The sequence below is a fragment of the Chlorocebus sabaeus genome, chromosome 15 (assembly GCF_047675955.1).
Source record: "Chlorocebus sabaeus isolate Y175 chromosome 15, mChlSab1.0.hap1, whole genome shotgun sequence".
Taxonomy (NCBI): domain Eukaryota; kingdom Metazoa; phylum Chordata; class Mammalia; order Primates; family Cercopithecidae; genus Chlorocebus; species Chlorocebus sabaeus.
The window spans coordinates 31,249,605-31,264,017 of NC_132918.1; the positions used below are offsets into that span (position 1 = coordinate 31,249,605).

Consider the following 14,413-nt stretch of genomic DNA (forward strand, 5'->3'; position numbering starts at 1 on the left):
ATTGTGAATGCAGAAGTTAACTTTTTGCTTGGGACACCAATGTTTCTGAATGAGAAAGGTCCAAAGTAAAGCCCTTTGTGATTTTAAAGTCAAGAACAGATCTTTCTTTTCAGTAACCAATAATCACCACTTTGCCCATCCATCAGAAGTCAGAGGAGAAGAGAGGAACCCTTACACTAACAAATCCCTCTTGATAAACAAAATCTTTTTTCATGAACATTCTGTCTTTAGAAAGCACTAACAAGTGGATAGAACACTTGTTAGTTAATCATAAGAAGAATTCTTCAGTGAATACTCAGATGAATGAATATTCTTAAAAGGCATGCAGTATGTAAGGAATTTTAATCCAGCCTTCTTGTTCACTCCCCCACACAACTGTAGAGAAACCACTGCCTCTGAATGATGAATGGACCCCAATTAGGAGGGAAGAGGACCCCAAGCCCTGTAATTTAGCATCTCTCCTTTTAAATTCCCGGGTGGACTCCTTTTTTGGCTGTAGGCTCAGTTAAACGGCTTTGGATATTATGTAAAATGACCATCAAGTGTTTCTCCTTCTATACCACACCCATCTCTTTTCAAGCTCTCAATAAAATCCCAACCCCAGCTGTATATACATCTCAATCTTAGAGAGAAACACACTTCTGCTAGCAAATCTTTAGCTATTAAAAAGTTTTATTACCTAATTTCAAATTAATATTGTACAAGGCTCCAGACCATGGAAGAAAAAAAATCAAGAAGCTGAATTAGTAAATGACGGAGCAGTAATTAGCTTAAATGAGATTTCTCCCAGCCCTTTGCTGGAAGAAGGATGACACAGAAAATCTGAGGTTTTTCTGTGGATGACACAGAAAATCTGAGCTTAGAAAATCCCTCTTCTCTGCACGTGGTACTATGAGGATGCCAGAGATGCATTTCCACAGTCATAGTCTTGTTTATTTATTTAGTCTCCTACTGCAGTACTTCACACATGCACCCCCACCTTCTGCTCTGTGGCAGCCAAACCCTAATGGCTAAAAAGCCAGGCTGCATAAAGGGTTAAGGCTGCAGCCTTCCAGGCGTATAGACATTCCAAACATTGGCATGTAACTTTCTCCTCTGCAGTCAGTCCTGTAGCTTGAGCTCCTGGAAAGCCTTCAGCACTTGCAGAAGCAGTATTTCCTACCAGCTATGTTTGGTTTTAACTTGCAGTTCACCAGATTATATAGCTCAAGAGTCTAAACTTATCCCTCCACGGTCTTATCTAGAATTTGTCCCTCTTCCCGTGCTGAATTTGTTTCCCCGGCCCTGCCCTGGAAATGCCTCAGGGCTTCTGTAACCTTGCTGCCATCTCCCCACAGGAAGTTAGATGCATCCTCACTGGCTGCATTACTGCACATTTCCCTTGTAACCTTGTTTTTTCCTTCGACTCAAACTTCCCCAAACAGCACCATCTCTGCTGACCCTGAAATTCTCTAGCTCTTTCATACCAATATTTCTAACCCGCCATGAGAACGATTATAGAGGGCAAACTGGGGAGAGAAGGTTTGGGAACTCACCTGCACAGCAGCAAGGATCAGACACAGGATGGGACTGCCTGCAAACTTCCCAGGGACTGTCTGCAGCCAAGTCTCTTGGCCTTAAAGGGACAGGGCGCTTTTCACCATATAAGGAAGACAATTTCACTTGACTGCTTTGGAACCTGTTTGGGCAAAGCAGCTCCTTCTCTTGACATTGCCTGCCAGGCTTCAGCCTTTGAGGAAATTTGGAGCCTGACAATTCACAAGGATCTGCACATAGTAGGCAATTTAATAATTCCTAAATAAGGGGCCAGGCGTGGTGGCTCTTGCCTGTAATCCCAGCACTTTGGAAGGCTGAGGCAGGTGGATCACCTGAGCTCAGGAGTTCGAGACCAGCCTGGCCAACATGTGAAACCCAGTACCCAGTCTCTACTAAAAATACAAAAATTAACCAGGTGTGTTGGCGGCCTTCCAGCTACTCAGGAGGCTGAGGCAGGAGAATACTTGAACCCAGAGGCAGAGGTTGCAATGAGCCAAGATCGTGCCATTGCACTCCAGCCAGGGCAGCAGAAAAAAAAAAAAAAGAAAAAAATCCTAGATAAGGCACAAGAAATATATTTGGTGGGCTATTCTTAAAGGCCAGAAAACCCTTTATGTGGGGCTTATTCTCTTACAAAAAGGGTTTCTGGCAACTATGAAGTCTTCCTCAATTATATGAAAGGGCTTCTGCTTCTATTTCAGGTTTGGCTTCCTTGAAACAAATAATCTTGCTCACCTCAAAGAGGAGCAGCAGTTTGCCCCCTTCCTCCTGACTCGGAGACAAAAGAGAGACGACTGAAGAGTGGTAAAGCCTGTGGTGTGAGATTCGGATTGTAGCACTGCACGCTGAAAACAGCGAAGTGGAGATGATTTTGCTCTTTCAGCGGGTAGAGAGCCCTTCCGAAACCGATAAACACGCACAGTCCTCCATGGAGGCTCTCTACCAGCCTCCTCTACTCCTGAGCACACCTCTTGGACTCCCTTGGCTAAAGCCCACAGCTGAAGTTTGAGGATTCCTTTTACCTTTCCAGCTGGCAGGGAAGAGGATGTGCTTTAGCAACAGCAAACATTTGCTACTGATAATATTCAAATGCAAAGCTGTCCTGTTGATTGGGGGTGGATTAAAAGTAATTATAAAATGTTAGATTCTAAGAAGACAGTAGAGCCTAATTTGGTCATCACTTGTGTGGTAACATACTTCTTTCTTTGCTGCCAACTGGATGTTGTCTTTGAAAATGCTTTGACGTCTGCCAGGTGGCTCCAGCCAGCACCTACTCTTTTTTGCTTAGCTTACTATACCTGATATCCAGTGTCTGAATCACAGATTTGGGATCTTTTAAAAATGGAATTTGGCACTTGATTATAGAGTCTCATACTATCTTCACATCTTACTTTCTTGCATAAATTTTGAGTTTTAAGGAAAAAGACCACTCCATATTCCTCCACATTCTAATTAACACCCAGCATGGAATAAGCATGTAGTAGACTGGGAAATCCTTGTTGGATTTAATCAACTGAATAGAATCCTGAGTTTTTGTATGATATCTAGATAGTTTTATGAATAAAGTAGGTGTTTACTAAATAATTGTTTAGTAAATGGCTAACCCATCCCAGCCTCACTGGGAAAGAGAGGGAAAGGGGAGCTCGTCTTCATTTTGCTGTGGTCAAATAAATACATGGTTTCTTTGCTTTACTCTCTCTTTTATATCAACTAGTAATTTTCATGTCATTAAATTTTCTTTAAGGGAAGAGGTGAAAGGAATATCTTTAAAAGGTAATTATTGTGATTACTCTTTGATCCAGTAATCTGATTTCTAGGAATTTAATCTAATGAAATAATTAAACAGAGGCAAAACATTATATTAATAGAGCTACTCATTGCATTACTATCTATAACAGCCATAACGAGAAATTACTTAAAGGCTCTAAGGTTAATTCATACAGCAATAATAATAGCTCATGCTGATTGATTGCTCATTACGTATCAGGCACTGCTCTAAAAGCTTTATGCAGATTAACCCACTTAATCTGTAATCTCACTTAATCTGTCTCAATTCTCATGACAAACCTATGAGGTAAAAATGGTCATCATCCTCATTTTACAGGCCGGAAGACTAAGGCACAGAGGTTAAACAATTCCCATTTGGACTGAGGTATTTTGGCACCAGCACTTATAGTCTTAGCATCATTCTTTGCTCTCATTAGGACTTCCTGAACATTATAATAGGCACTAGGAACAGACAGATTTATGAAAAAGAAAGGACTCCACTTCATATAGTCATTAAATATAACAATTATGAAAACTATGTACAAATGAGGAAACATCCTAATTTACATGGACATACATATTTATAGGTATATTATGATGCCATTTATTTTATATAGATAGATATAGTGTAGATATAAATTGTGACCCTTTTATTTAACAACATATCTTGGATATTATTCCATATTCAGGCCTACAGATCTCCTTTACTTTTTAAATGGCAGAATACAAGGCTGTCTTCTGGGAATATACCGTAATTTAACCAATGTCCTATTGATGTATGTTCAGACTGTTTCTAGTCTATTGCAGCTAAAGTAATTGTGTAATGAATATCTTTATTTGCCATATGTGATTTCAACAATAGCCAAAAAAATCTTATTTTTATTGGTATTACATTCAATTAATAATTTGATTTTGGGAAAGTTGACTTCTTTTTTTTTTTTTTTTTTTTTTTTTTGAGACAGAGGGTAGCTCTGTCGCCCAGGCTGGACTGAGGTGGCCGGATCTCAGCTCACTGCAAGCTCCGCCTCCCGGGTTTACGCCATTCTCCAGCCTCAGCCTCCCGAGTAGCTGGGACTACAGGCACCCGCCACCTCGTCCGGCTAGATTTTTGTATTTTTTAGTAGAAACGGGGTTTCACCACGTTAGCCAGGATGGTCTCGATCTCCTGACCTCGTGATCCGCCCGTCTCGGCCTTCCAGAGTGCTGGGATTACAGGCTTGAGCCACCGTGCCCGGCCAGGAAAGTTGACTTCTTTATGATATTTAGTCTTTTTATCTAAACATGGGGAATGTCATTTCATTTTATCAAGATTCAGTTACATATATTCTGCATGTTTATTGTTATTTTTATTCTAATGTATTTTATTATTCTAGAAGCTATTTTAAATGGGAACTTTTTCATTATGTTTCCTAACTTGTTTTTGTACAGAAAAGTTATTGATTATTGCATTTAATAACCAGCTTTTGTACTGGATTATCTTATTGTTTCCAATAATTTTCTATGTGACTCTCTTTTAGCTATGCAATTATATCATCTGTAAATAATTATCACTTTGGCTCATCCTTTTCATGGTTTTATACATTTATTTCCTCTTATTTAATTGGGTAGTACTTAAACAATATTAATTAAATACTTTAGACAATGTCACCATTTCCTCACATTATTGGGAAGGCTTTTTGTATTTCATCATTAAACAACATGCTGCCTTGGAAAAAATAGGTAATTTTTTTACCACTGCCACAGTATTATGAAGAAAGTTTTACCTGGAACACATCTATTTTCTTTTCTTTTCTTTTTTCTTTTTTTTAGATGGAGTCTCACCTGTCTCCTAAGCTGGAGTGCAGTGGTATGATCTCAGCTCACTGCAACCTCTGCCTCCTAGGTTCAAGTGATTCTCCTGCCTCAGCCTCCCAGGTAGCTGGGACTACAGGGGTGCACCACCATGCCCAGATGATTTTATACTTTTAGTAGAGATGGGGTTTCACTATGTTGGCCAGGCTGGTGTTGACCTCCTGACCTCAGGTGATCTGCCTGCCTTGCCCTCCCAAAGTGGTGGTATTACAGGCAAGAGCCACTGCGCCTGGCCAGAACACATCTATTTTTAATGACTGAACTTGATAGCTCCAAAATCCCCTGGCCTGACAGACAGGAATAATTCTGCTTCTAACTGTCCCCCACTATTTCTCCAGGGATCCAGGGCCTCTCAGAGTTCACCTGAGCTTTCCCAAGGCATGTTTGTTCTCTCTACTCTGCTGTTACTACTGCAAGTGACTTTCACAAGATGCTTCTGAGCCTAGCATTGCTCTGCTGGTGACCACTGCAGCTAACCCATCCCAGCCTCACTGGGAGAGAGAGGGAAAGGGCAGCTCCTCTTCCTTTTGTTTTTCAAACTAATGTGAGACAGATTCTTCCCTTTATCTCATAAGACAGCTGATGCCAGGAACCAATTTAACAAGACATTACTGGAAGTTGGCAGTGAGTGGGGGAGAAGTAGTATAGCGCACTCTAGACTGGCCTTAGGGTCCCCTGTGCAGCTGGTTACCTGCCTCATTCTCCATCCTCCTTCAGATGTCAAGAGAATTTCTGCCTTTTGGAGCTTGGACAATATTGGTCACCTACCCAGAGAGAGGAGAAAGATAATCGCGATATAAATGTAAGGCTGACTTCTTTAGTATTTATCGCCTGCCTAGGTGTGATCAACTCCCAGAATGATAGTAAAAAGATCCATTTCCTTCTAAGAGGTACTCAACTACCCACCCACTGGCATATGGTCTGTCTCTAAGGCACTAGCAAGACAATCACAGCATAATCTGACATCATGCAGCTTAGATATTTTAAATGTGCCCTGGGGAGCTAACAATGGGCCCAGATTTATTGAAGTTACTCTTAAATTACAGATTGCCTTTTTTTTAAAGACAGGATTTTTAAATTTGATGATGACATGGCTGTGACCAAAAAACAAACAAACACAACAACAACAACAAAAGTTTTTTGGAGCCTGAAAGAGCAGAACCAGGAATCATCTGGACACCCATTTAGGGGAAGGACTGACCAGTGCATGAGGCAGCCTAGATATACTGAACAGGGGCTTATTAATTTGTTGACTATCATGAAAGCTTTGCTAGCAGCCTTCTGTTTCATATAAAAATATAGGCATGAAACCAAACATATATTCCCTGTGTGTTGGCCACACTTTACTTTGCTCCCTAGACCCACACTAGGTGAGGAAATCAAAGTTCACCCTAATCACTTCCTCTAGGAAACTTGATATATTAACAAATATTATTGATATTTGGGGCTTCATTTTCCAATCCTTGCAAGTTTATGCACCTTCTTATGGTGGGAATTTATGCAGTCATTTGACAAGATTTGTTAAAAGTCTATAACATGCTGGGCGCTTCAGAACCCCGGGGATACAGCAGTGAAAAAAAATAGGCAAAATCATGATACTCATGGAGCTTATGTTCTTGTGGGGAGGCAGACCAGTAAATAAATAGAAACAAAAATGTCAGGTAGTAATAAATTCTGTGATGAAGATAAAATAGGATACATGAAAAGGTGACTGGGTGTTGATTAGGAAAAAACTCAGAATTCTTGAATTTGAAGCTGCTCACATCTTTCTTTTTAGAAAAGATTCTGCAGCATCTACGAGCCAGTTCACCTTGCAAATGATTGGTGTTCAATAAGCATTATAGGATGGTTTAAAAAATTTAGTTTGGAGCCTGACCAAAGTTTCTTTTTCATGGCTTTAACTACATTAGTTCATAGAGGATTTGTTTTTTGATGTCTAAATCAGGTGGTATCCTCAATGGGCTTTTAATGCAAGCTTCCTCTCCTATGTTTCCGTCATATTGCCAATTGCCACTTATACAGGTTACATAAAAGCAAATGCAAAAAATAAAGTTATCTCAAATTCTGGTCAAGAAACACCTGCTAAATAGTTGGCATTATCCTTAGATAATCTTCTCTTCGAGCAATTTTGGAAACTCCCTAGTTGTACTTCTGTAAAGCTTTGCACCTGGGAAATGGCACAGAGGCTTTTATGAGAAATGCTATTATAAGCCTCTCAGTAGAGCTGAGAGACAGGAGAGGCTGCGGGAGCCCTATTTTATAGTACAGTAAGGTTAGCCATTTACTGTTCCCATAGGCTATTTCACTTGCAATAAAGGTCAATGGGCCTTTTTAGGGAGGAGAGCTAGACCCCTGTCTAAAACTGCCATCTTCAGCAGTCAAAAAGACAGCCTGCTTTAGATTCTTCTGGAAAGTGGTAGGATTTTTATTTCACTGGGAGAGTGGTTCAATATGATCAGCTGATGAGCATGGCAATAAGAATTCACAGACTTCAGAGCAGAAGACTTAAACCCTAAGGTAGCTTGACCACAAAGCTAAGCAGGGTGTGTCAGTCTGTGGCTCTGCTTGTTACCTTCATTTATGAACTCTGCCAAAAAATGCAACATTTCTGTACCTGGAATTCTTTGTCCCTAGACTTCCTGAGAGATTGGTGTCCTAAAAGACAGTGGTTTGCAACCCATGGAGCTGCAAATCCAGTACAGCAGAAATCGTCCTACTAACAGTTGAATGAAATCAAACTGAGTATTTCCTTAAAGACACTGGGCTTCAACATTTTTGTTCAATATCTCCTAAAGGAATTTTGAAAATCTTTATACCTTCCTTCAGTTTTATGTTATAATCTAAAAGTTTTCATCAAAACTTAAATGGTTGCAAAGGGTGTAATATATGGTCTGTTGTAAATATTGGCTTTCAAAAGTAATACTATTACTCAGCTTGTTATAATATATCTAATGGAATATAAGTAGTATAGCACCATGACACCCACCATCATCCATTTAGTAAGCGATAGGAATTTTACATCATTTCTTTTTCCCTTTGAATTCTTATTTCCATTCTTTTACAAAATTTTATTATAACAAAAGATCTTTCTGTGCTTAGGAGTATTTAAATTTTACCTTAGTATAATTACACCTTAGTTTTCTATAATAAATATAAAGTGAAATTACAATTTGTTTCTTTCCTGTGACCTTTGGCTCTGTTAAAAGACAATGCATCTGGATGGAGCTGTCATTGCGATTATTGCCGGTAGTACCTGTGGCAGAGACAGTACCCTGTGCTCACCACACCCTTTTTCTTCTTGAAAGTCCGAGAAGTTTTTATTTCGTAGTCTTCCACTGGGAGAGTGGGCAGAACTGAAATCTTGTTTCCTATCCTAGACAGTTAAAAGTGTATTGAGGCCAGGTGTGGTGGCTCACACCTGTAATCCCAGCATTTTGGGAGGCCGAGGCGGGTCGATCCCTTGAGGCCAGGAGTTCGAGACCTGGCCAAGGTGATGAAACCCCGTCTCTACTAAAAATACAAAAATTAGCTGGGTGCAGTGGTGTGTGCCTGTAGTCCCAGCAACGTGGAGGCTGAGGCAGGAGAATTTCTTGAACCCAGGAGGCAGAGATTGCAGTGAGCTGAGATCGTGCCACTGCACTCCAGCCTGGGTGATAGAGGGAGATTCTGTCTCAGAAAGAAAGAAAGAGAGAGAGAGAAGAAAGAAAGAAAGAAAGAAAGAAAGAAAGAAAGAAAGAAAGAAAGAAAGAAAGAAAGAAAGAAAGAAAGAAAGAAAGAGAAAGAAAGAAAGAAAGAGAAAGAGAGCGAGAGAGAGAAAGAAAGAAAGAAAGAAAGAGTGAATTGAATTTCTCTGCCTCTCTCTCTCTCTCATCTTCTCAAGTGGAACTAGAAACTCTGGTGGCAGAGATACAAGATGGAAGCAGAGCTATCTGGGTCACCCTTGGAAGAGAGTCCCCAAGAAGGGCTCCTCATCTGCATCAAACTGTGTGATGAATGAGCAATCAAGTTTGTTGTGTTAAACCATTGAAGTTTTAGGTTTACTTATTACAGTTAGGGAGTTTATACTGTCCTGATGATTATGGGGTATAACTGATGAAAACAACATGAATATATTATAACTTTAGACAGGTAATTATTAAGATTAGAAAATCAAACTCTTAAAGTGCATCTCAATGAAAACATTGAGAAATCTTGTTTGTGTAGATGGGAATGAAGACAGCCGTGGCAATGTCTCTCAATTCCCATTGAGTTATATGCACAAGGTGATCTATAAGAAAAAATGTTTAATAATCTGTCAATTTAGCAACCGCTTGACTTGCAAAGGAATTATTTTTACCCAGGGATTTGAGTCACTCATTTTCTTGACATCCTCCCCAATATTTCAAATTACCATTTTTTTGGAGCTCCAGAGTACTTTCTATCCCATTGCAAATCACCATAGCAAGATTTTGTGAAATGGGAGAAAACTACTGGAAAAGGGAGGTGGGTAAAGATTTTTCAGACAGTCAATTTTATGAACAAGTTATATGCAATTTGAAAATCTGTAAATTAATTCCCTAAAAACTATCTATATCAATACACTCTTTGAAAGTCTCTATGAATGCCCTGGGGAAAAAGATGCTGGTTAGGGAAGAGGGAGAGGAGTCAGGAGCTGCAGTGTCTCCTGACCTAATCCTCCTTTGGCTACAGACCTTCACCCAACCCTTGGTCCATCTTTCCCTGAGCTTCCTCCTAACTCACATTAGCTCCCAGTAAAAAAGGTCCTGATCAGTATTAAAATCTGTAACACATAAGGAGTTATTTTAAATCAATGAGAAAAGTATGATTACTCTAACAAAAAAGATGAGCAAATGATATGAAAAGACAATGAACAAGAGAAGAAATACAAATGGTTAATCCCTATAGAAAATCTTAAAACTCGCTCAGAAATCATAGATATGCAACTTAAGATAATGAAATACCATTCTGGAAATCAAATTGGAAAGAATACATGAACCTCTAGTGGTGGTTAGGAGGAAAATAAACTGGTTCAACTCTTCCAGGTAGCAATTTGGCAATGTGCATCAAAAGTCTTAAAACGTATAAAATTGAGCTAGCAATCCCAATTCTAAGAATTATTCTAACAAATTATGAATATGGAAAATGAAGATTCGGCCTCAAGTTTTATCACAGTGTTTTGGTCAAGGTTCTTTTGGTTGTAAGTATTAGGTTGCAAAGTATCTTTCATTTGAAATGCCTCTCCTCTACTGTTTTTGCTGGGTCTCTTAATTAAAATTCTTGGTTGATTTAGTCTGATTGCTTACTGAGTGCCAATAGATTAGCCTCATCCTAGCAGCTGTTTGGGAGAAGAGGTGTCATGATGTATAGGGTTGCTTCTTCCAGGTACTATATGGGGTTAGAGTTGGGTTCTTCATATCAAATAGGAAATGAAATAAACATAGCATATCTAAAATGATGAAGAACAGAACTAATTTAAAATTCTGACCTAGTATGCGAAGCAAACTTTGACATCATGCAATGAGATAGTTATTAAAAATGTTCTTATGGAAGAACACTGACATCATGCAATAAGATAGTCACTAAAAATGTTCTTATAGAAGACTACTTAATAACATGGGACTAGACTTGTGATACTTTTCTATTTTTAGAGAAAACATAGAAACACTGCAAAAAAGAGTGTAATTTCATTTAAAAATTCTTATATTTGTAAAGAAACAATATGCAGCAAAACTGTAGTAATAGAAATATGTGGATGGTGGAACTACCAGCTATTATTAATTTCTTTTCTTTATGAAATCATTATTTTCTAAATTAATTACAGTTAACATGTATAAGTATTTTGATAAGAAAAACAACATTAAGATTCAGCAAGAATTCTTCAATCTCCAAGAGGACTGAAAAGAAACAAAGTGAATCTCAAATTTTGGATGAACTATTAATAATTAGGTTCTTCTTGGGGATTCAGACAACAGGCTGCAAAACACCTACCCAGCTCCTGGAAGCGCTGAGCATACATGGGCTCTGCTCAGCAGCAACAGCAGGTTCCAACTGCTATAGCCAGGGGAGGAAGAGATGCCACAGACAGGAGTCCCCACATCTGTTCTTCCTGCTCCCCACTTTCCTCCAGGAATTCTAAAGCCCTTCAGCTATATTTTATGATTTCTATATGAAGACATGTAGTTTAGGGCAAGGAAAATTGGACTCAGAAACAGAGGGTTCAAATCTGTTCTGACACTTTACTAGTTAATCATCATTAAGCCACTAAACCTTTTTGAACCACAGTAAAATGGAGAAAATAATAGGCAACCTGTTTATTCATATGGTTGTTTCAACACTTTAACGAGACAATATGTGAAAGTACTTGAAAAAATGATATGCATACAAGCACACATACATGCTTCTCTCTCACACACACCCTCTCTATACACACAAATACACATATACACACATGCACACACACAAAAATACTGTATCTCAAATGTATACATTAAATAACTGGGGAAATACAAATTAGAAACCTATATCCTTGATTAGACCTTGGCTAAACGTAAATGAAATTATAGATCCTGTGGATTCGATGAGATGCCTCGAGAAGAAAATGTCTTGTTGACGCGAATACTTTGAGAAGTGCTGATTATTATTCTCTCTATAAGATAGAAAGAAAGACTTTCTGTTGGTGCCAGGCCAAATCAGAGTCAGAAGAGAATAAAAAGGATTCAGAGGAGGTTTGATTCAAACTGGAAGAGACAAGAGGGTGCAGAACTTGAGGAACAGGCCCAACAGGCTGAGTGCTGTGGCCCTGCTGGTGGAAGAGAAGGTACAAGAAGAGACCACTCTAGTGGATGATCCCTTTCAGATGAAAACAGGTGGTATGGTATCCACCACAGTTTCCTAAAGAAACTAAACAAAAGGCACAAAGATAAAATCAGTGAAGAGGAAAACCCTGGGGACACTGTTTTCTGCAGAAACCAACTGAAGGGATGAGAATGCAGACATAATAAAGTACGTTGAGACAGAGCTGAAGAAGAGGAAAGAGATTATGGAAGACAAGGAATAGAAAGTCAAACTGAAAAACACAGAGGACTGCCTTTATGAACTTCAAGAAAACATTTGTGTTTCCTCAGCAAAGAAGACAGAGGAGATGCTTTCTAGCCAGATGCTGAGTGGCATCCCCAAGGTGGACCTCAGCATCAATGCTAAAATAAAAAATAATATCATTTCCATGGAGGATGCCAAGGCCCATCTGGGAAAGAGCAGCAGAACAAAAAGAAAGACAGTGAGACGTCCTTTGTGCCTACCAACGTGGCTGTGAGTATGTGCTGAACAACCAATTGTTATCATGAGGAGCTCAACAGCCTCATACACAGAAACAAAGAGCCTTGAAAGCAGGTGACAGGGAGAAGCCAGAGCCTGAGTGGTCCTTTCCAAATGGCAAGCATCCTGTTAATGAGAAGGCCCCTGATGACTATCACTATGAGAAGTTCAAGAAGATGAACAGGCGGTACTGAGATGTGTAGAATGGAATGTAAATACCAGTTCTTTCTCCCTCCATCCCTTTCACGGAAAAATGCTTCCTGGATAGAACCATGCTCATTTGCCATTAAACAGTTCCAAAAATAGACTTTCTTACTCCTGCTGCTTACCTGCTGGATTTTTCAAGCACTAAATTCGTAACTTTTTGAAATAAAGCAATGCATAGATTTCCTATTTAAAAGCAAACTCTATTCTTGTGGGCACTAAATCTTGTTTGTAAAGGTATTGGCTTTCTCTTAACATTTGTTCTTGGTCAGGAGGAAGCAACTATGTGTCCATGGTATGCTATTAATAATACCCTTTAGACTGTGCTTTTATCATTATATATGCAATCTTGTCTTCTACTTTCACATATTTGAAATGGGTTCAGAAATCCATCCTTCATTGTTTAGAGTGGGTCTAGCTGACAGCAGAAAAATACTAGAATATCAGAGGAATACTAGAATATCAGAGGAATATTCTAACTTTTACAAAGTTTTTTATTAAGAAAGAAAAGGCAAAAATATATATATTTTTATCACTTTCAGAATTTAATTATTAAATACAAAATGAATTTAAAAAATGAAAGATAATCCTCCTGCCATCGCCGCCATCCTGGCCTCGGGGGCGTCGGCCTCCAGGTCCCCGGGAGGAGAACTCCCAGAGCTACTAAATCCTCGCTGGAGGTGGTGGTTTCTTATGCGGGGGGACGTGGCAGAGGGCCCAACTTTGGGAGCCTGGCCGGTCGGTCTTTGAGGTCCGCAGAGGGACATGATGGGCGGGAATGGGATGACCCGGCTCCTCCACTGGTGGGGCCGCCTGTGGTGCGTGCGGACTCGGGAGATCCAGTGTCCAGTGGTAATCTGTGAAAATGGTTCGCTATTCACTTGACCCGGAGAACCCCACGAAATCATGCAAATCAACAGGTTTCAATCTTCGTGTTCACTTTAAGAACACTCGTGAAACTGCCCAGGCCATCAAGGGCATGCATATTCGAAAAGCCACGAAGTATCTGAAAGATGTCACTTTACAGAAACAGTGCGTACCATTCCGACGTTACAATGGTGGAGTTGGCAGGTGTGCCCAGGCCAAGCAGTGGGGCTGGACACAAGGTCGGTGGCCCAAAAAGAGTGCTGAATTTTTGCTGCACATGCTTAAAAACGCAGAGAGTAATGCTGAACTTAAGGGTTTAGATGTAGATTCTCTGGTCATCGAGCATATCCAAGTGAACAAAGCACCTAAGATGCTCCCACGGACCTACAGAGCTCATGGTCGGATTAACCCATACATGAGCTCTCCCCGCCACATTGAGATGATCCTTACTGAAAAGGAACAGATTGTTCCTAAACCAGAAGAGGAGGTTGCCCAGAAGAAAAAGATATCCCAGAAGAAACTGAAGAAACAAAAACTTATGGCACGGGAGTAAATTCAGCATTAAAATAAATGTAATTAAAAGGAAAAAAAAAGAAAGATAAAGAATATTTACTTTCTTCTGAAAACAGGAGCTAAATAGGCCAGGTGTGGTGGCTCACACCTGTAATCCCAGCATTTTGGGAGGCCGAGGCAGGCAGATCACCTGAGGTCAGGAGTTCACAACCAGTCTGGCCAACATGGCAAAACCCCATCTCTACTAAAAATACAAAAATTAGCTGGGCCGGCTGGCTGGTGCCTGTAAACCTAGCTACTTGGGAGACTAAGGCGGGAGGATCGCTTGAACCCAGGAGGCAGAGGTTGCAGTGAGCCGAGA

The 14,413-nt window shown here is 39.9% G+C and overlaps 1 protein-coding gene and 2 pseudogenes across 2 annotated transcripts in view; 2 read left to right on the plus strand and 1 right to left on the minus strand.

Annotated features, from left to right (window-relative positions):
• The window catches only part of SCHIP1 (schwannomin interacting protein 1), a 164,967-nt gene extending 163,381 nt beyond the window's left edge, over window positions 1-1,586 (minus strand). The window contains exon 1 of the mRNA XM_038002297.2: window positions 1,536-1,586. The gene's annotated coding sequence lies outside the window, so the exon portion shown is untranslated. The remainder of the gene's footprint in view (window positions 1-1,535) is intronic.
• On the plus strand, window positions 1,485-12,902 carry LOC119625609 (splicing factor C9orf78 pseudogene; annotated as a pseudogene).
• A 566-nt stretch (window positions 12,903-13,468) lies between these two features.
• LOC103241403 (large ribosomal subunit protein uL22 pseudogene) lies at window positions 13,469-14,133 on the plus strand (annotated as a pseudogene). The gene has a single exon (XR_012095556.1). The product of XR_012095556.1 is annotated as a large ribosomal subunit protein uL22 pseudogene (transcript).
• The last annotated feature ends 280 nt before the right edge of the window (window positions 14,134-14,413 follow it).